General features: G+C 39.5%; 1 pseudogene; it reads right to left on the reverse strand.

Annotated features, from left to right (window-relative positions):
- Positions 1–3,398: 3,398 nt before the first annotated feature.
- LOC124084788 (U4 spliceosomal RNA) lies at positions 3,399–3,479 on the reverse strand (annotated as a pseudogene).
- Positions 3,480–20,891: the final 17,412 nt, after the last annotated feature.

The raw sequence follows: 20,891 nt of genomic DNA on the forward strand, positions 1-20,891 counted from the left end.
TATGTGTGTGTGTGTGTGTGTATGGTTTCAGACTTTTTTTCTAATTTGCATATAGGTATCAAGTGGGCTGGCAGTAGCCATGTGCATAGGGCTGTCACTTAAAGGTCCTTTAAATTTTTATAGCCAAAAAAAAAAAAAAAAAGCCTGGAAAACCTGCTCTTGTTAAATGTTCTGCTCAACTAAAGTGTGTAGCGTTTTAAAAAAGGATGAGCTTTTCTTGAGAATTTGAAATTTATCATATTCAAACAGAGGAAAAGATACAATATTGATGTATCAAGTCATTTTTAGCTCTATATGATATGTTCAAGGTTGTGATTATTTGATTTTAGTTCACTAATGGCTCTGAGTTTTTTTCATCCTAGACGGAATCCTTTTTTTGTTTTTCCCCTTATTTATGAAGATTTCCTCCCTTAACAGTTAAATGTTTCAGTTCCACCTGTGGTTTTGTTTTTGGTGCTTAGGATCAAACCCAGGGCCTCCTGTGTACCAGGCAATTGCTCTACCACTGAGCTGTCCCCCGAGCCCTCTTTCTGTTTTTGTTTCATAGCTGAACATGAAATCAGATATCCATCTTTGTCCCTCTGAGGACATTAATTATATTTTTAATTGATTTTAATTGACACAAAGTAATTATGCATATTTATGGGGTACAGTGTGAAATTGCGATCCGTGAATTCACTGTATGATGATCACGTCAGTGTAATTGGTATATCTATCACCTCAAACATTTATCATTTCTCTGTGATGAGAACATTCAAAGTCCTCTTGGCTAGGTGTTTTGAAATGTTCAGTGACCTGCTGTCGACCGTACAGGAGGACGCTAGAGGCTGTTCCTCTATCCAGCTGAGCCCTTCTGCTCACTGGCCATCCTCTCCCCACTCTTCCTTTCCCTGTGCCTTCCCAGGCTCTGGTAACCACTATTCTAGTCTCTGCTTTTTTGAGATCAACATTTTAGCTTTTCTGTGCCTGAGTTTTCATTTCATATTTTTGAAAGCTGCCAGCTCCACTTCTCCCTGCACTCACTCCTCTGCCCTGGGTGGAAGCTTCCTCTGGCTGCCTTTGCCTTCTCTGATGATGTCTGCTCTCTTCAGGTGTTTGGTGATTATTGGAGGTGTTACCCTCCCTTCAAGGGTAACGGTTTACCCAACTCTCTGGGGCCTGTGTGAGAGGGGGAACCTCTGCTCTGGCTCCCATCTCTTTGTGCCCCTGTTCCAGAGGGCTCTCAGGGTCCTAGCAACAGCCCCGTCTCCCATCCCATCTGTCCACATGGAGCCCACACAGCATCTGAGCCCCTTTGCATTCTTAAGTACAGCCAGAATTTTTAAAATAACTTCCTTATCATTTCTGTAGATCTGATCTAGGAAGAATAAACGTAGGGGGGCATGCTCAGACTAGCATCTTAAAACTAGAAAATACACTTGTCTTTAAGATTGCCAAAGCTGGTGTGTTGTGCTGCAGGATCACCGTGAATGTCAATCATCGCCTGCTCATGTGACACAAGTTGGTCTGTGAGGTGCTGGGAACCAAGAGGGCATGAACAGACAGGACAGAGGGAGCTCCTATAGGGGCTGTTGTGGCCCTCGGCAGCCTCTATGGGTGACTGTCCACTTCAGGGCTTGCCTCACAAGCCAAAGTGACTGAGCGCCAAACCAAGTCTTGCTTGGTTTGCATCTCCAGCATCTGTGCCATACACAGTTCAGACAGTAAGTACTTAGGCAATGAACGAGGGGGCAGATGAGTGAATGAATACAGGAGAACGTTCTCTGAGTCAGAGGACAGTCATCCTCACAGGACAGGAGAGAGACTCATCTCAGCGCAGTGACTCCTGCAGACAGAATGGTGGATTCATAGGTATGCTCCCCCAGGAGGTAGGTCAGTGTCTGCACCACTGCAGCTGGGAGGCTTTCCGGCTCCCAATGTCCCCAGACACAAAGTCTGGGCTGGTGTCTTCCGGGCTCCCGAAAGCCTTCTGTCTTGGCAGCGTGTGGGGAGCTGAGGGAGCTACGTCATCGGTTTCCCTGGAACTCTCACGATTGAATTTGCATGCTTACATTCGTGTTGGCCTGGCAGGCTGTTCCCACACATGGCGTTCCTTTTTCGATTCGTTATAAGTTAAAATATGCCATTTTGACTACAAGATCAGACACAGTGTTTTCACTGCTGCAGCAGGAGGGGGTAGGGGGAAAAGGTGAAGGTCACAGTAAAGTCAGGGAAATGAAAGGCTCAGGAAGTGAGGCAACTGGGAGTTCAGGAGGGACCACCAGGGGGCGCAAGCTGGGCTCAGTGGAACACAGGGCAGGCGCTCTGGAGATTCTGCTGGTGAGTGACCCTTGTCCTCCCTTCTGCCAATCTCAACTAGAATGCTTTCTCTGGAGTAATGGATCATCCAGACTGTAACATTAACATGCACACATGCACCAAGGGAGAAACTAGAATATATTCCCAAGTGGCGGCTGATTGAGATGGAACTCCTGGACCTGGAGTCCTGTCAGACAGGTTTACTTCATAGCTCCAGGAAGGGATGACCTGCCGAAGGCCCTGAGACCCACAGGGCCAGCCCAAAGGTATTAAACACCTGAGACCCAGAATAAGAGGAGAAGTGTCTGCCAAGGGTGACAGGAGGAAGGTGAGAAGATGGCACAGTATGACCAGGGTTGGCACTAGATGTAGAGAAACGGATTAAGGGGATGCATGAGCAAGGTTTATTTCAATTGGGCACAGTGGTGTATGCCTGGAATCCCAGCTGAGGCAGGAGGATCACAAATTTGAAGCCAGATTGGGCAACTCAGCAAGGCCCTAACCAACTTAGTGAGACCCTGCCTCACAATAAAAAATTAAAAGGGCTGGGGATGTGGCTCAGTGGTTAAGCATTCCTAAGTTCAATCTTCAGTACCACCACCAAAAATAAAAAGCTTATTAGGCTTATTTCACTGACACAAATGCAGTTAAAACTTTTATACAATTCTATCCATAATCTCTCCCTATGATATGCTTACCACCACCATCACTCCACCCTGAACTGATTTCCCCAAACAGAGCTGGAGATGGCTTCTAGTCTTCTGAAGGATACCGTAGATCTCTAAATATAGGGAAAATGTACCAGCATATTTCTCTTGAAGCTCCCAAAACCCAGATTTAAAAAACAAATAAGCTAAGGGTAATTTTTTTTTTACTTACCCCAAGGATTTATATAGAAAGCTTACATTAAGATAAAATTTCATCTATAAAGTTTGATTGGCTTAGAGTTTTAAAGTTACATAAATACTCAGCACAAATTGTACCAGATCTCCTAGACTGATGCGAGATGGGTGTTTTAGATTGTTTTGTTCTGTTGAGATTCTGGGCTCCAATGACCTCCTGTCTCAATCTCACACTGTAGGTGTATCCTGCCATGCACAGCAGGTTGGGATGTTTTCAATTAGCAATAATCGCGCCTCGGATAAACCTCATTGGCTACAATACTGCCACTGCGCAAAGCTAGGTTGGGATGTTTTAACCAAGAGTCACCTTCGTGAATTTGAGAAGGTCCTGTGCCTCTGAGCTTTGTCAGACTGGTCTGGGTCCAGCTGAGTTTACTTGCAGTCATTTGTATTGGTTGGTTTTGTTGCCGGATACATTCATGGTAGAGAACAGGAGATCCAGATGAGTGCAGTGGGTGATGAGGTTCAAAAAAGGTGGGGTGCTGTCCTCTCCATCACTGCATCCCTGGAGCTGAGCACAACATCATCCATCAAATAGCAGAAGCTCAATTAATATTTGCTGAGCAATGCGAATGAATTCAGGAGATGATGAATAGATGACACACTAGCTGGGAAGTGGAAGTCCTGGATTCTGGTTCCTAATCTGTTGCAAACAGGCTGTGTAATCTTTGCTCCAAGGCAGTTGATTACACCTGACAGGCTACATGCCCATGTGTCCTGTGAGGCAGAGCATGGTCTTAACAGAGCCTTATCACCTCATGTGTTGTGTGTGCACAGGTCCATTTGTTTACGGCCTCTCCCCACTAGAACTTACGGCCTCTCCCCACTAGAACTTAAGCTCTGCAAGGGAAATGACTTTGTTTTATTCACTAGGAAGCAAGGTTTCACACAACCCCATATACAGTAGGTGTCCACTAAATGTTTGCCGAATGAATAAAACCCATGAGTCTTGGTGGTTTCCCAATTTCTTTGTGCCTTAGTTTTCATATTCAGGATCATCTTACAAGTGATTGTTATAAAGCTGAAATAAATGTTACATTAATAACAATGAATTAATGATAGTAGCAAATTAAAGAAAAGGAATGGGCAATAGGAATAATTGCCAAATTTACAGTGCTCAAGAACATTTCAGATAAAGTTAAATAAAAATAGGAGATTTTCTAGAGGACACAGAGAAAAACTCACATAAGTACAGTTATCTTATATTAGACAAAATTTCCAAAAACATATATTGGAGAAAAGATAGTGTCTTCAACAAATGGTGCTGGGAAAACTGGAAATCCATATGCAACAAAATGATAAACTCCTGTCTCTCACCATGCACAAAATTCAACCCAAAGTGGATAAAGGACCTAGGAATTAAACCAGAACCCTGCACCTAATAGAAGAAAAAGTAGGCCCAAATCTCCATCATTTCAGATTAGACCCTGACTTCCTTAACAAGATTCCTAAAGTGCAAGAAATAAAATCAAGAATCAATAAGTGAGATGGATTAAAACTCAAAAGCTTCTTCTCAGCAAAAGAAAGAATCAGTGAGGTGAATAGAGAGCCTCCAGAATGGGAGCAAATTTTTACCACATGCACTTCAGGTAGAGCACTAGAACTCAAAAAGTTGAACACCAATAAAACAAATAGCCCAATCAATAAATGGGCCAAGGAACTAAACAGACACTTCTCAGAAGATAATATACAATCAATCAACAAATATATGAAAAATGTTCATCATCATTAGCGATTAGAGAAATGGAAATCAAAACTACTCTAAGATTTCATCTCACTCCAGTCAGAGTGGCAGCTTTTAAGAATACAAACAACAATAAGTGTTGGTGACGAAGTAGGGAAAAGGGCACACTTTTACATTGCTGGTGGGACTGCAAATCGGTGCAGCCAATATGGAAAGCAGTATGAAGATTCCTTGGAAAACTTGGAATGGAACCACCATTTGACCCAGCTATTTCTCTTCTCAGTTTATACCCAAAGGACTTAAAAACAGCGTACCACAAGGACACAGTCACATCAGTGTTTATAGCAGACAATTCATAATAGCTAAACTGTGGATCCAACCTAAGTACCCTTCAATGGATGAAAGGATAAAGAAACCCATGTACACAATAGAATTTTACTCAGCATTAAAAGATAATCAAATCATGGCATTTGCAGCTAAATGGATGAAGTTGGAGAATATAATGCTAAGTGAAGTTAGCCAATCCCAAAAAACCAAATGCTGAATGTCTTCTCTGATATAAGGAGGCTGATTCATAATGGGGATGGAGGGGAGCATGGGAGGAATAGACGAACTTTACATAGGGCAAAGGGGAGGAAGGGGAAGGGGGGCCATGGGAGTAGTAAAGACGCGGAATGAGATGGACATCATTACCCTAAGTACATGCATGAAAACATGAATGGTGTGACTCTACTTTGTGTTCAACCAGAGACATGAAAAGTTGTGCTCTATTTGTGTAATATGAATTGAGTTGCATTCTGCTGTCATATATAAGTAATTAGAATAAATAAAATTAAAAATTAAAAAAAATAGAAGATTTTCGGTGAGCCATTGTGTCAATGGTCACCTCAGCCAAGTGCCTGGACCACAGCTTCCTTCTCTCCGCTTTTCCATGCAGGTGTGCACCTGGCCCAGGCAATTTTTGCTGCTTGAACTTGGCTCTTCCTTTCTTGCTAATGACAGGCCAGTCTCCCTGCAAGGAAGCCTAGGCCACACTCAGCCCCTGCAGTTCTGGTGGCATCCACTATCCCAGGGAGCACCTGACACGGGCAGCATTGCTTTACCTGTGCATTTACCTATACCACTAGGTGATGGGTTCAGACCAAATCACTGCCACTGAGACGGGATTGGGCATTCACAGCAAGCGCATGAGCAAAGAAGAATTTTTTTTCTGCTGGATTTCAGATGAAGACAGAGATGGAAGACAGAGATGAACCCTAGCTGATGACAGTGTTACATTCCTAAGTCACGAATCCCTACCACTTACGTGCTTTTTAGTTTTATGAAGCATCAGTTTCTTTTTGTAGAATTCTAGTTTCAGAAAAGAATCAGAAATATGCAAAAAGTGTAACATACGAGGATGGTCACAAGGATGTATTTACATAGTTGTCCCCACTGGTCCCTGTAGGATAAGTTCCAAAATTCCCAGTGGGTGCATGAATGAAGGAGGAATACAGAAACTTAAAATGGAATAACTTTCGCATCTTACCCAGGCACCTATCTCACACTGTGGCCACAACTTTTGCAGCTTGAGCTCCAGCAAAACTAGCATACATTTATTTTTCCTTCTTCATAATTTCATAGATAGAAGATCCAGTCTCACCATAGATCTTAGTGATATCAGCATATGATTTTCCCCCTTTCTTATTGAGAATCTTCGTGTTTTTACTTAAAGAAAGCATTTTCAGCTTCTCTTTGGCATCATTACTTTCGTGTTCTGGTGCCACTTTAAATAAGGTTCTTGATACTGCAGCGGTTAATCAGATAATCGAGGTGGCTACTAAGTGACTAATAGGTAGGTAGCATATGATACACTGGACAAAGTCCCAAGAGGGATGGAGCAGGACCATGCCAGCTTTCATCACACTAAGCAGAATGGCATGCAATTTAAAACTTAGGAATTGTTTATTTCTGGAGTTTTCCACTTAATAATTTTGGACCACAGTTGACCAGGTAACTGAAACCATGGAAAGCAAAAACTCAGATAAGAGGGTATTACTGTCCTAGCAAATCACTGACACCAAGAGAAGTGAACTGCTATCCCATCATTAAAACTCACGTGTTATGACCCACTGTGGTGGAGCATACCTGTCATCCCAGCTATTTGGGAGGCCAATGCAGGAGGATTACAAGTTCAAGTGCAGCTTGGGCAATTTAGCAAGATCCTGTCTCAAAATAAAAAATAAAAAGAGCTGGGGATGTGCCTCAATGGTAAAGTACTCCTGGATTCAGTCCCTAATATCACACCAAAAAAAAAAATCATATGTTATAAAAAACAATTTTTAATGACTGAGACAAATATTCACAATATATATAATAATTTTGGATTTATATTGGTTTTGGCATGTTTAAATGCTGGCGTTTGCTGAGAAGCATATACTTGGTTATCTCCCAAATATAAATACCTGTATATTTTATTATGAAAGCAGTACCTTGTAAAAATGTAAACAATTTACAAAATTATTATTATTTTTTTAATATTTATTTTTTGGTGTAGATGGACACAACACAATGCCTTTATTTTTATGTGGTGCTGAGGATTGAACCCGGGTCCCGCCAGTGTTAGGCGAGTGCTCTACTGCTGAGCCACAATCCCAGCCCCCAATTTACAAAATTATATAAATGTTAAACTGAAAGTTTTACTGTGATCTATGTCTACCCCTGCTATCCACTAAATGCAACTAGTAATATCTGTTGCACATGGGCAGCATCTTACTAGTTGGAATATGGCATCTGCTGGTTCTGTTCCTTGTAACATGGGGGCTCCTGAACGAAGACAATATTTAAAAAGTTGTTTTTGACAACATTTTAAATTTTATTTTGGAAAATATAATGCAGCAATCAGAAGTAGGAACATTTTATTTGTGTGTTTTATTAATTACATATTTGAACAATTCATGACACTAAACTTCTGTCACATTAGGTTTTCAATAGAAATGTCCTATATGTGGGAAGTGCTTTAAAAATCATCTGGGGTGAGGTTTGCTGGAGTGTAGTTCGGAGGGAGCTCACTTGCCTTGTATGCCTGAGGGCCGGCATTCCCTCCCTAGAACTTGGAGGAAAAGAAAGAGAGAAAGAAAAGAAAAGAAGAAATGGATTATTTGGACAAATGACTGCCATATTACCTATCAAGCAGTCTTTGTTGATGAACAAAAATAGTTCTATTTTCTTTCATCAAAATTTATTGAGTAATTATTATTTGCTCGCTCTGTTACAGGTCACACCTAAAATTACTTTAGACTGGATGTCTGACCTCTAACGGTCAATGTGAAGTTAGTCTAAAGCAGAAACTTGAACTGAAATTAATTGTATTTTAATTCTCTCTCTCTTTCTCTCTCTCTCTCTCTTTTTTTTTTTTTTTTTTTTGGTGCTGGTGATTGAACCCAGCACCTGGTCCGTGTTTAGACAAAATGCCATCTCACCACTTAAACCATTCTCAGTGAGAATAAAATATTTAAGTTTCTTTCTGATTACACTAAAAAGCCCTTTCTCCCATCTTTGGTGTTGACAGGATTGTGGTCCTTAAGTGAAAGTTCAGATCATTAGTTCAAGCCTCTGTGAAATTTCTGGGTGGAGATGAATCTTTTCCAGGACTGCTGATCCTAGAGCAGGGGCAGAAAGACATCTCTGTCCACTGGCTCCCGTGGTCTGAGCAATGTGGTGGTTTCTCCACATAGACCTGCATTTCTACTCAGGCAAGGGAAGATGGAACTACATATAGTTGGTGATGAAAAGGTAAATTTCAGAATTTCTTTCCTAGTTCCTGATCCTTCTGTTCTTTGCTGTCAATGAGAATAACCTGAAAACACCCTAGGTGTATAATTTCATTTATATAAAACTCTAGAAAATGCAAATTAACCACAGAAAGCAGATCAGCGGTTGCTTGGGAAGGGGGATGCTATCCAGATGCTTAAAGAGAGAATCATTTTATCCAAATTATGAAACATCTAGCTATGCGTGGTGGTACACACTTGCAATCCTTGCTGCTCTGGAGGCTGAGGTAGGAGGATCCCAAGTCTGAGGCCAGCCTGGGCAACTTAGCAAGACCCCATCTCAAAATAAAATAAAAAGGGGTAAGGCTATAGCTCAGTGATAGAGCTTTTGCCTAGCATGTGTGAAGACCTGGGTTCAATCCCTAGCATCACAAGAAAAGGAAAATAAGAAAAAGAGAAGCATTACATCCTGGAAAGTTGAGCCTGAAGTTAACTGTCTTTCAGGACCTTTGACTAATGGAACCACAGGTCCCCCAGGGCTTTGGAGCCTGTCCCTTGGATTGAGGGTTCTTCAATTCTTTGCTTGCTGTTTCTCCCCAGAGGATGAAACTCAGGTAACCACTCCTGTGCTGGGTTCTTGCTGGGCACCCCATGGATATCCGGATGCCAGGGATTAGTCCTGCTCAGGACCAAACACATCGATGTGTGCTGATCATCAACATTGTATTTTTTACTTAAAAAAGAACTAACCAACCTGAGCTTTAGCAGAGTGAACAGTTCACCACCTGGAAGACTCTTTTTCATAATACTTAAATGCTTAATGTTTATCAATTATCTTTTTCTGGGCAACTCTTTCTTTGAACTTATGTATCATGGGCATTCACCAAATGTTATAATGCTTTCTATGAATGTCAGCATGGCAAAGTAATCTCCCCTCGGATTGTCTCTATGTGAGTAGGTGACACTTGAGAGAATATTTATGTCCATTTATTCTAAACCAGCAAGTAATAGAAGTGGAATTTGATGTGCAAAATCCATTACATATTACTTAGAGAATTCTTTTTCCTGACTCAATTTTTTTAAAAGTAATGACTTTGGCTCTAGAATGAAGAAAATCTATATTATTTTATAGTGAACAAAAGAACAATTTCTAATTTGCTAAATATACATGGGGTTCCCAGAGTGAAATAAAATAAACAGTCATTGTCATATTGTTTTTTTAATAAATAAAGTTGCAAATATTACAGACACTAAGCCCCCAGAAATTGAAAAGAGATAAAATTTACTGGCATATTGATGAAAAGCAGGCATTGTTGGGAATTTTTCTTCTTACAAGCATGTATGCATACATACTATAGTAGATTTTGTTGATGCTTCTGATTTACTCAATAATGTTCTTGATTCCTCTTCTATTATTATTAATTTTTTTTGAGACCAGGACTCATTCTACTGTCCAGGTCCCTTCCCACAGCCTCCAAGTAGCTGGGATGATTATAGGAATGAGCCTCCACACTCAGCTCCTAGTCAATTACTCTTAGATGTATACTTTGAAGTTATTTGTTGTAAGATTTTTTTCTAGGTTGGAAATAAAAATTTTAATGTTCCTTTTTTTTCATTTAAATAAGGACACTAAGACTGTTAATTAAAAAAATAAAATATTAGCTTGTTCTTGTGTTTTACAACTATGGTCATTGGATTAGAACATGTGGATTTATTGTGAAGTTGAACCTCCCTGTAGGGTATTTCTGGACAGGGGCAGGTTTGGTTTTAGTAGACAAAGGTGTATCTCAGAGAATGGATTTGACAAGATGAACATGGGTGGTTTATGCTTCTCATGTTTGTAATGTTGCTAAGCTAAGCTAAACCTTCCTGCTGAAATAAAACGAAATGAAAAAGACTGTATTTGGAGAGAAAAAAATACCATGAAAGCATTAAAGATCTGAAAAGGCAAGGGTAAATCCAAGGTCAATTATTAGATGAGAATAGAAAGGTTTGAGGATGCCAGAAGCACCCAGCGGCCTCTGATCAAGGTCAGTGCTCACTGCACACCAGCGCCACCTGGGGCAAGAAGACCTGAGGTGGGGGCAGCAAGGGTGGCCTGTGCCTGTGGGCGGCCTTGGGAGAGACTCAGCCACACCAACACTGGGCTCCTCATCTTGCCAGGCCTGGGAACTCCCCAGAGAGATGCCTTAGACCCAACCAAGCAGAGAAGAAGGAAGGAGGCCGCCGCCAAAGACGCTGGCCAGAGGCCGTGCCAGCCAGGCTGTGACTATCTTGTGAGCTCTGGAAGCCTTTCAGGAATAACTAAGCCCAGATCTTGCATGAATGATCTCAGAAAGCAGAAAAAGATGAAACATCCCAGTTTCTTGTATATAAGCACAACCTTGATCAGAAAACCATACAAAGGCATTGTAAGAAAGGAAAATTACAATCTTTTTCATGAATATGGATGCAGAAATCCTAAGCAATGGATTAGCAAATTTAAGTCAATAATAGAAGAAAAAGTATATCGTTACCACATTGGATGTTGTCTAAGAATAAATTTAGCATTAGAAAATCACAGAATATAATTTATCACATTAAGTGAGAAAAATAATATGACCACCTTAGCAACTTTATAAAGAGCATTTGAAAAAGTCAAGCATACATTCATAATTTTTATTAAAATACAAACCCCACTTAGCAAACTCAGAACAGACAGGAATGTCTTCTTCTGTAAAGGATGGCTACAGGACCCTAATGGCAAGTATCATTCTCAATGGTGAGATGTCTGGGATTTGTCTTAGAGATGAAACAAGATAGGGTATCAGCTAACACCATTTTATCCAGCTTTGTATTAGAGGTCCCAGCCAGTGCAATAAATAATAAAAAGGAAATAAAGCTAAAAAGATTTTAAAGGAATAAATAAAGCTAGTATTACCACAGATTGTTGTACACATGGGGAGAAAACAAACAAACCAAAGCAATTTATAGAAAAAACACAGAATTAGTCAAATGAGTGTTTTTTTTTTGTTTGTTTGTTTGTTTTTTTTTTTGCTGGCTACAAGATGAATATACTAGAATTGCATTTTTGTATTTAAGAAAGATACAAATAAAAATATTTGAAAATATGCCATTTAAATAATATCCAAAAATGTCAGATGGGCAGGAGTAAATATTACAAAAGTTTTCTACAGGGAAAATTATAAAAATGTAATGGAAGACATTGCAAGAATCTTAAGGGATGGAAAACTAAGTAATGTTTGTGAATTAGTGGACTCAGCACTATTTTATAGATGATTCCCAAACCAACTAAGTGATTCCAAGAAGGTTCAATTACACTTCTAAGGAATGGCCATAGATGCTTCCCAAGTAGACTGGGCAATTCCAAGTAGCTTTGGTCACACTTCTAACAATTTGTGTGTCTGCTTAGTGGAACTTAATAAGCCGTCTCTAGAATGTACATGGAATTGCAAAGTGCTATGTGGAGCCATGATATCCTTGAATAAGGCAGAGAGGTTGCTATATCAAATATCAATCCAGGGGCTGGCAGTGCAGTTCAGTGAAAGAGAACCTGCTTAGTATACGAAGGCCCAGGTTCAATCCCCACTACCAAATCAATTCATAGTGTAAAGCTACATAACTACAATGCTCTCTGTTGATTGACAAGTGGGTCAACTGATTAGAATGGAAAACCTAGACACAGAGTCATGTGCATATAATATATGGCTCTTTGAGGCCATGCTTCAGGTTGAAGGGGCAACAATAAATTTTTTTCAATACACAATTGAGATAATTGATGAAGTGAAGGAAATAGGCTAAGGATGGAAGGAAGGAAGAAAAGAAAAGAGGGGTCTGGGGTGGTGGCTCAGAGGTAGAGGGCTTGCCTAACATGTGTGAGGCACTGGGTTCAATTCTCAGTACCACATAAAATAAATAAAGTTCTATCGACAACTAAAATAATTTTTTTAATTAAAAAATAAAAAAGAGGACTGGGGTTGTAGCTCAATGGCAGAGCGCTTGCCTAGCATGTTTGAGGCACTGGGTTTGATTCTCAGTACCACATATAAATAAATAAAATACATATGTAAAAAAGTAAATACTATTGAAAAAAAGAAAAAGAAAAGATCCCCTTCCTAATAATACATACAAAAATTAAAATGCAGACTAAAGAATTAACTGTGAATTTCAACATGGGAAACCAAACTTGAAGTCAACCTTGATAATCCTTTTCCTAGAGAATATGTTTTGTTTTCTTGGTTCTTTTTCGTATGTTGGGTAATTTTGAACTGCATCCTGGTGGTTATGAAAATGAAGCATGGTACTCTGGATCATGTTATTTTCCTCCTTGCAGGGATCTCTGTTCAGCAGGTATTTTTTTCAGCTGGGTTTGAACTCTTGAGTGGCAGTTTCCATCTGTGCAGATCTTCTGCCTTCCGTGGGGTGACTGAACCCATTGCATAATGTGGGGTGACTGGGCCCATTGTATAATGTGGGGTTCCAGGGTCAGCAGTTAGAGGGAAGGCAGAATTTGGGGATCCCTTCTCTGAATTTTTTCTCTCAGGGGGTCTCTCCAGCTCTTCAGCACTCAGACACACTCTGGCTTTCCCTTTCTGGTTTCCCATACCATCAAAGCCTGTGAGTTACTCCCCATGGACTCTTTCCCCACCCATCACTGTGCTTGCTGTGTAGACTAGGAGACCTGGAAACAGGAACTTGCTTATATGCCTCCCTCTCCCTCCTCCACTGGGGTCTGTCTGCTTTGTTCACTCAACAGTTTCTGCAGTAAATATTTCTTGATTTTGTGGTTTTCTAGATATTACAGCTGTTTTCTGCGGGGGATGGAGTGGGAGGGTCATCAGTAGGGTCTTGGTCCTTGATACCAAAATCAGAAAACGTAAAGACCTGGATATAAAAGTGGATGGTTGGTGGAGGGGCTAGCAAAGATACCTCCCTGGCCTTAGGGGAGGGAAAGATTTCTGAAATGAGGCACTGTAAGCACCAATCACGAAAAGAAAGGGTTGCTTAATTTAACACATTAAAATTGAGAACTCCATTCATCAAAGCACGCCATAAAAAGACTGAATGGATAAGTCAGACTGCCAGAAAAGATAGTTGAAAAAAGACCTGTTCTTAGGATGTTTAGGTCGCTACTGGCCGTAATGGCCAGTAGAAAAATGATCCATAAGACTTGAAGAAACACAGACCAAAAGAGCTGGTCAGATGTGGCAAGGTCTTAATTTCATCAGCAGTCACAGAAATACAAAATAAAACCACAGAAACAACCTAAAGATATGAGGACCTTACCATTATGCCTGCAAAAACCTCAAGTTGGACACTGTTGAATGCTGACAAGGATGTAGAACATGGGAAACTGTCCTATGGTGAGGGATTATAAATGATGTGATCATTTTGGAGCAGTTTGGCTTTACCTAGCAAAGCTGAAGACCATCATGCTTCATTACTCAGCAGTCCTCCTAGGACTGTACCTCAGAGATGTGAGTATTTGTGGCTAAAGATAGCATGCACGTGTTTGAAGCAGCAGCATCTGTAATAACCCCAAAATGGAAGCAACCCAAATGACCATCAATAATAGAAAGGATAAATAAACTGAAGTATATCAGTTCAATGGGATTCTATTCAGCAATGAAGATGAATGAATGCCAGGTACAGATGGCAGCATAGATGCATCCTATCTACGTGACGTGGAGGGGGAAATCCTATCTATGTGACGTGGAGTGGGAATAGCAAGTCCCAAAAGAATAACCCGTGTTTTTTTTTTACATCAAATTTAAAAACAGGAAAAACTAAACTTCATGTTCTAGGGAGGCAGACACTTGTTGTAAAATGTCACAGACAAGAACAGCATCCATCACTAAAAATCTGAGGGAGGAGTTTTGGGATTGGGATTGGGAAGGGATAAATGGGGATTCATAATTGTGACGTTGTGAAATATGTATTTGGTCTTCTTCAAGTTTCCTAGCATATAACTTACAATATCCTTGGAACCTTCAAAGTTAGAGTGTCATTTTTATTCTGAGTTTACTGATGACCGGCAGCCCCTGTGTAGCTTCAGGATGGGGGCTGGTTGCAGGACAACCAAGACAGGGTAAGAGGGTTGAGTGCCACCTGCCACTCTTGAAGGACAGAGAACAACTGGATGTTAAGCTCATCCATGGCCCATGATTTAATCTATCATGCCTAAGTAATACACCTTCCATAAAAACCCAAAGGACTGGATTCTGGGAGTTTCTCAGTAGCTCCTTGCCACTTCCTGTGTGCCTAGCTCTATGCATGTCTCTGTCTGCGTCCTTTGAATGCCTTTGATGATATGTCAGTAAACATATTTCTGAGTTCTGTGAGCCATTCAAGCAAATTAATCCAACCCAAGTTTGTTCCAAAGCACAGGTAAAACAACCGGATGTTTGTAATTGGCATCCGAAGTAGGCAGGCCGGGGGCTGCAACATTGCTTGCTTGGTATGGGAGGGAAATCCCGCACTCTGGTGTCGGGAGTGTATTGTTGAGTGAGAGTGTAGGAGAAACTGAGTTTGCTTTGTTTTGTGCTCTCTGTTGTCAGAATAATCTCTTTCTTGTTCTGGATGATGGTCATAGAGGTGAGATTTATCACCAGTGGCTAAATTGCATGTAAAATTCTTCAGACATAATGGTGAATGTCAATATTATAATATTACAAGACAGATATTTAGTTCTGGGGTTAAAAATGAAGAAAAGCAAAACTGTTAAGCGTTTTGGTTTGACAGTAATAGCACAAGAAAAGCATTTTGAGGACTTTGTCTCTTGCTCTTCTCTTGCATAGAATCCCCAGAGTTGTAAGTGGCCACGAGACAGTTCTGGCCAAACAGATAATGGTGGACAATCCTGAGTGAGGCTTTTCCTTATAAGAAAAAGTCAAAGCCTCATAATAAGATGTTTCCTGTCTCCTTTACACTCCTCCTCTTTCTTTAGTCACAAATGCAACCTTCAAGTAAGGGTGCATACATGGAGGATGGGGAGATCTGGTCCTTGATGGAAGCTGGAAGCTCCCTCTGTCTACCTTTCAGCTTCCTGTTGGGTCAGACAGAGAAACAGTGTCTAGAGTTGTGTTGTTGACTGTTGTTGAGTTTTCTGTTACGAGCAGCAGTTATTTGGTCAATGGCCTGGAATGGAGAAGACAAATTCTTGTTGAAACTCTGCATTTTAACATTGCAGATAGAATGTTGATCAAATCATTTGACCTTGATGATTTTCATATTTCTTTTTAAAACCCATCTGATTGGTTCATTCAGAAACTCTCCAAACGTCCTTCCAGCTTCAAAGCTTCTGATTGTGGAACAGTGTTCACTTTTCCACATTCACTGTGAAGAGTGCTGTGCAGGAATTCAGTGACCATACCATCTGAAGTCCTGTTATCCTGGGTCCGTGTTTAAAAATACAGCAATAAAAACCGAGGAAGATCTGGAGACCATGCTTTTCACTTCTCTTTGGGCACTTATTCAAGGAGAATAAAATATTTTAATTATTGTTGAGCTGGATTCTTGCAGAGCCCGAGATATTCTTCTGATAATTAATTAGGCATTTTTAGGAGGTGCATTCACATCTGAAAACTAAAGGAGTAAATTAGAATTGGTATTGACTGTGTCCTTCTCCTTCCCCTTTTTCTGGCCAGTTGTGAGATGCTGGGGACTTGTAGGCTGCATTCTTGCACCCCTCTTCTTCTAATTCTGTGTGATAAAGGGGAGCAACATCACCTTTCCTCAGGGTATTAGTTATCTCAGGTAGACTAATGACTCTTTAATTTTTATTTCTAGTTCTAAGCATACAGATGTGTTCTGGATTAATATAGCTAACAGCCTACTGAAACTTTTAGTATTTTAAACTCTGCATGCTTCAAATTCAACTTATGTTCTCTCCCAGATCAGCTTCTCTTCCTTCTGTATCTTAGTGATCAACACTTAATTGCAGAGGAACCATAATGATCCCAAATAATTGGTACTAGGGCCTTAAGGTTAGCTTTAAAGCCAGCCAAGGGGATCAATCTAACAGCCAGAGCATGACTGAAACTCATTGACAATAGCCCTGGCTGGGGCTGGGAAACCGAGTCCTCCTATCATATCTGGTGAGCAGGGATGGGGCTGAAATTGGGAGATAAAGTCAAGAGTCAGCTCAGTGCCTGAGGGAAATGATGTTAGCAGGACACAGATGAGGAGTGAAGTAAGAAGGACCATCCATGTTGGAGTCCTGCAGCTGTCCTGTAGACTATCTGGCTACAGTCCCTCAGCATGGACATGCCATGTTTCTCATCCCTTCCAAGGCTTTGTATTCGCCCCTTACTCTTGAAGCGCCCATATTTTTTCCCTTTGAATACTTCTTCTAATAATTTAGGACTCAGCTAAAAGTTCTTCCCTTCTGTGAGATCTTAACTAATTTGTCACTTTTTCTATTCTGCATCTATCTCATGGCTTTTCTCTATAGACTTCACATTTTTTTTCAATTTCTATTTACTCTTTTTCTTTAAGTTTTATTTGAATAAAAGCAATATATAAAAATAGTTTGATGTTAAATAGGAACTTCTGGTTTCCAGAAGCAGCAGACTGGATTAGTCAGATTAACTCTCCAGCAAAAAACAATGAAAAATGTTATGTAACATAGTCTTACATAACTTTAAAGTATCGAAATTTGGAAAGACATTAGGAACTCCTAATTATTATATGAAAGTCTGTAATGAGATTTCTAAGCATATGTATATACAATGACCAAAGAGGATCATGTCCCAAGGGCATTTGCTGCACGGACACTTGGATTTTGGTTCTACATCCCTTCAAGACAAGAGGAACAAAAGTCAGGCTCATTATCCAACGTCTTAAAGCAGATATTACTGATGTTAAGCTGGGACTCCCAAAGAGAATCACACTCAGTTTAAGGTTGAACAAATCCAACTCTCTACCCCAACCAAAGGGAATTTTAAAGAAAGCTGTCTCAGAATGAATAGGAGAACAATGAGAACATTCCAGAGAATTTGATTTGTTGCCCGACACCTGCTCTCAGATAAATTTGTACTCAGGTACATATGATCAACAACTCAAAGGTTATGAAAAATCAAGCTATGAAATTGGTTTCAAATGATTGCAACTATTAGTACTTACAATATTCTTAGAAGGAAATATTAATGCCCTTAAGGAGAACATTTGCATCTTAGACCTTGGGTAACTAACAAAAATAATTTCCAAGGGCAATGACAAACAGAGAGTCAAAGATTACAAGATACCAAAAGTGATGGTGGGAGGTGGTGGCGTGGCAGAGACATCATGAATGAGAATCAGTACACACAAAAATAAAAATGGAACTGACCTTTAGGTGTATTTTCTGAAGTTTTGTTTAATAAAGGGCAGAAAATATTTTTTTATAAATAAATGAAACAATACCTGTACTGTGGGGAGGGGGAGAAAATTTATAAATCATCTATAAATGATTAATATTTATGCACAGCTTGATTCTCAATTGAAACATTCAAAGCAGATTTTCCACTATAAGGAGAATTACACAAATCCATAATTATAGAGGTACATTTTAATGTACTCTTCTCAGTGATTGATAGAAATTCTCAAACCAGAAATAGTAATTAAAAATATAAAATAATGAACAATATAAATAAACAATCCAATTTTGTGAACAGTTAATAAAACAAACAAACAATAGGGAGGACTGAGTTGGGCACCAGTTTGTTCTTCAATAACAATAACAATATTGACAAAACCTCCAAAAATAGGAGGTACACACACACCATAAGTGGGATGAAAAAGAGATTATCACTAGAGTTGACACACACAAAATATATTAGGGGAAAAATGATATTATTAACAACTTTATGACAATGAATTTGAAAATATAGATGAAACAGACAAAGTTTTAAGAAGTATACCAAGTCTTACTGAAGAAGAAACAGAAAGTTAGAATAGTCCAAAAACCTTTAAAGACTACATGCTTTTCATAACATAAACCTACATGTTTCAAAAGTCCAGAAAACCCTAAGGAGGATAAATACCAAGAAACCAGCACCAAGGTATATATCATGGTCAAATTGTTTTTTTTAATATATATATATATATATATATATATATATATATATATATATTTTGATTTTTATTTTTTATTAGTTGCTCGAGACAATACAATGATCTTGACATATCATACATTTGATTCAAATGGGGTATGACTTCTCATTTTTCCACGTGTACAGATTGCAGGATCACATTGGTTATACAGCCACGTATATACATACAGCAATACTAGTGTCTGTTGTATTCTGCTGCCCTCCCTATCCCCCCTCCCCTCATGGTCAAATTGTTGAAACCAAAAATAAAGAGAAAATCTTGAAAACACACAGAGAAAAATAACAATTATATACATGTGATGATATTATACAAATCATGGTCAATTTCTTTTCAGAAACAATGGAAGTCAGAATAAAACTGAACATGATTTTTAAATGTTGAGGAAAACTATCAACCTAAAAATAAAGAATCCAGCAAGAATATCATTCAAAATTGAATATGCAAAAAAGACATTTCATTTCCCTTATAATTATACTATAAGAATTTTCAAGGAGGGTCTTCATGACCCTCGATAGAAATTCAAACCTACAAGAATAAATAAATGACAAGTGTGGCTTAAATGTGGTTTGTCACCTCTGACTGTCATGTTCGAATTTTGTCCCCATTGTGAGATATTAGGAGGGTGGCAATTCAACCCAACTGTGGTGATTATAGGTGGGGCCTTTGAGGTCATTAGGATTAGATAAGGCAAGCAGGGTGGAGCTACCAGGATTGAATCCTGAAGAAGAGAGAGGCCAGAATAGATACACTAGGTGCCTCTGTCTCTTGACATGTGGTGCTCTGTATCACCTAGGGAGTCTGCCATCGAGAAGGCAGATGCAACCCCTGAACTTAGCACCTCCAGAACCCCGACCCCAAATAAGACTCTTTTCTTTATAACTTTCCCAGTCTACCTTATTGTGTTTTTAGAAACAAACAAAACAAACAAACAAAATCAGACCAAGACAACAATACACAAAAACAATGCAGTATAGGAAAAAGCAGAGGAATTAAAATAGAATTTTTAAAAAATCCCCAAATATTTGATTAAAGCCAAAACAACTCAGGAAGGAAGAAGAAAGGGAGAGAAAAAAAAAGGAAAACAAATAGCAAACCTAAACTAAACTACATCAATATCACATTAAAAGAAGAGCTCAGGATATGCTGCACTTTGATTGTGGATCCTTTCATTTTTTTTTAATTGCCTTATTCTTTCTATTACATTTCTTTTTCTTTCTTTCTTTCTTTCTTTCTTTTTTTTTTTTTTTTTTGGTAACCAAACACAATTCCTCTCTTCTTATTTTAATTTTTTTAAAAAAATTTTTTAGTTGCCAGCGCGCTCGTCTGGCATGTGTGCGGCCCAGATTCGATCCTCAGCACCACATACAAACAAAGATGTTGTGTCCGCCGAGAACTAAAAAATAAATATTAAAAAAAATTCTCTCTTTCTTAAAAAAAAATTCTTTCTCTCTCTCTCTTTAAAAAAAATTTTTTTTAGTTGCCAATGTTTTTTTTTAAAAAAAAACTTTGTTTATTCATATGTGGTGCTGAGGATCGAACCCAGGGCCTCACACATGCTAGGCAAGCACTCTACCACTGAGCCACAACCCCAGCCCTCCCCTCTTCTTATAATAGGTTTCCACTATAATTTTCTGTCTAAGGCTAATCAAATCAGTTAATCTCTCAATTCCAATTCTTAATTATTTTTTACTTTGGCAAAGAAGACATCTCCCCATACCTCAGGTTGTTTTCCATGTGGAGCAGCTTCTGTTAGTGCAGTGTTTTATGTCCTTATTTACAAATATACACATATCTGTGCATACCTGTTTCTTACCTGAGAGGTGAGTGCAGAAGCAATTGGCAGGCATAGGCCCCATTCCATCTTCTCTCTTCTTCTTCAGGGTGACTGTGTGCAGAGAACACACAGAATGTTCTGCCGGCCACTAGGGTACACTGCTTGTAAGAAGAAGCCTGCTCCAGTGTCGTGGTGCCTGTGACAGTGACTCTGTGGACCAGTGCTAGGAGGCCCACTTGCCTGACCATCTATGACACCCTCACTGATAAAAGTGTATTGTACTAAAAATGGATGATTTGGTTTCCTAGAACATTACAGAACCAGAGACTCTGTCTCCCACAGTAAGAGTTCACCTACTAATTGGACTTACAACATGGAGAATTTCAAAT

This window comes from Marmota monax, unplaced genomic scaffold, assembly GCF_021218885.2.
Source record: "Marmota monax isolate L192 unplaced genomic scaffold, Marmota_monax_Labrador192_F-V1.1 WCK01_AAM20220418_F8-fsc00071, whole genome shotgun sequence".
NCBI lineage: Eukaryota > Metazoa > Chordata > Mammalia > Rodentia > Sciuridae > Marmota > Marmota monax.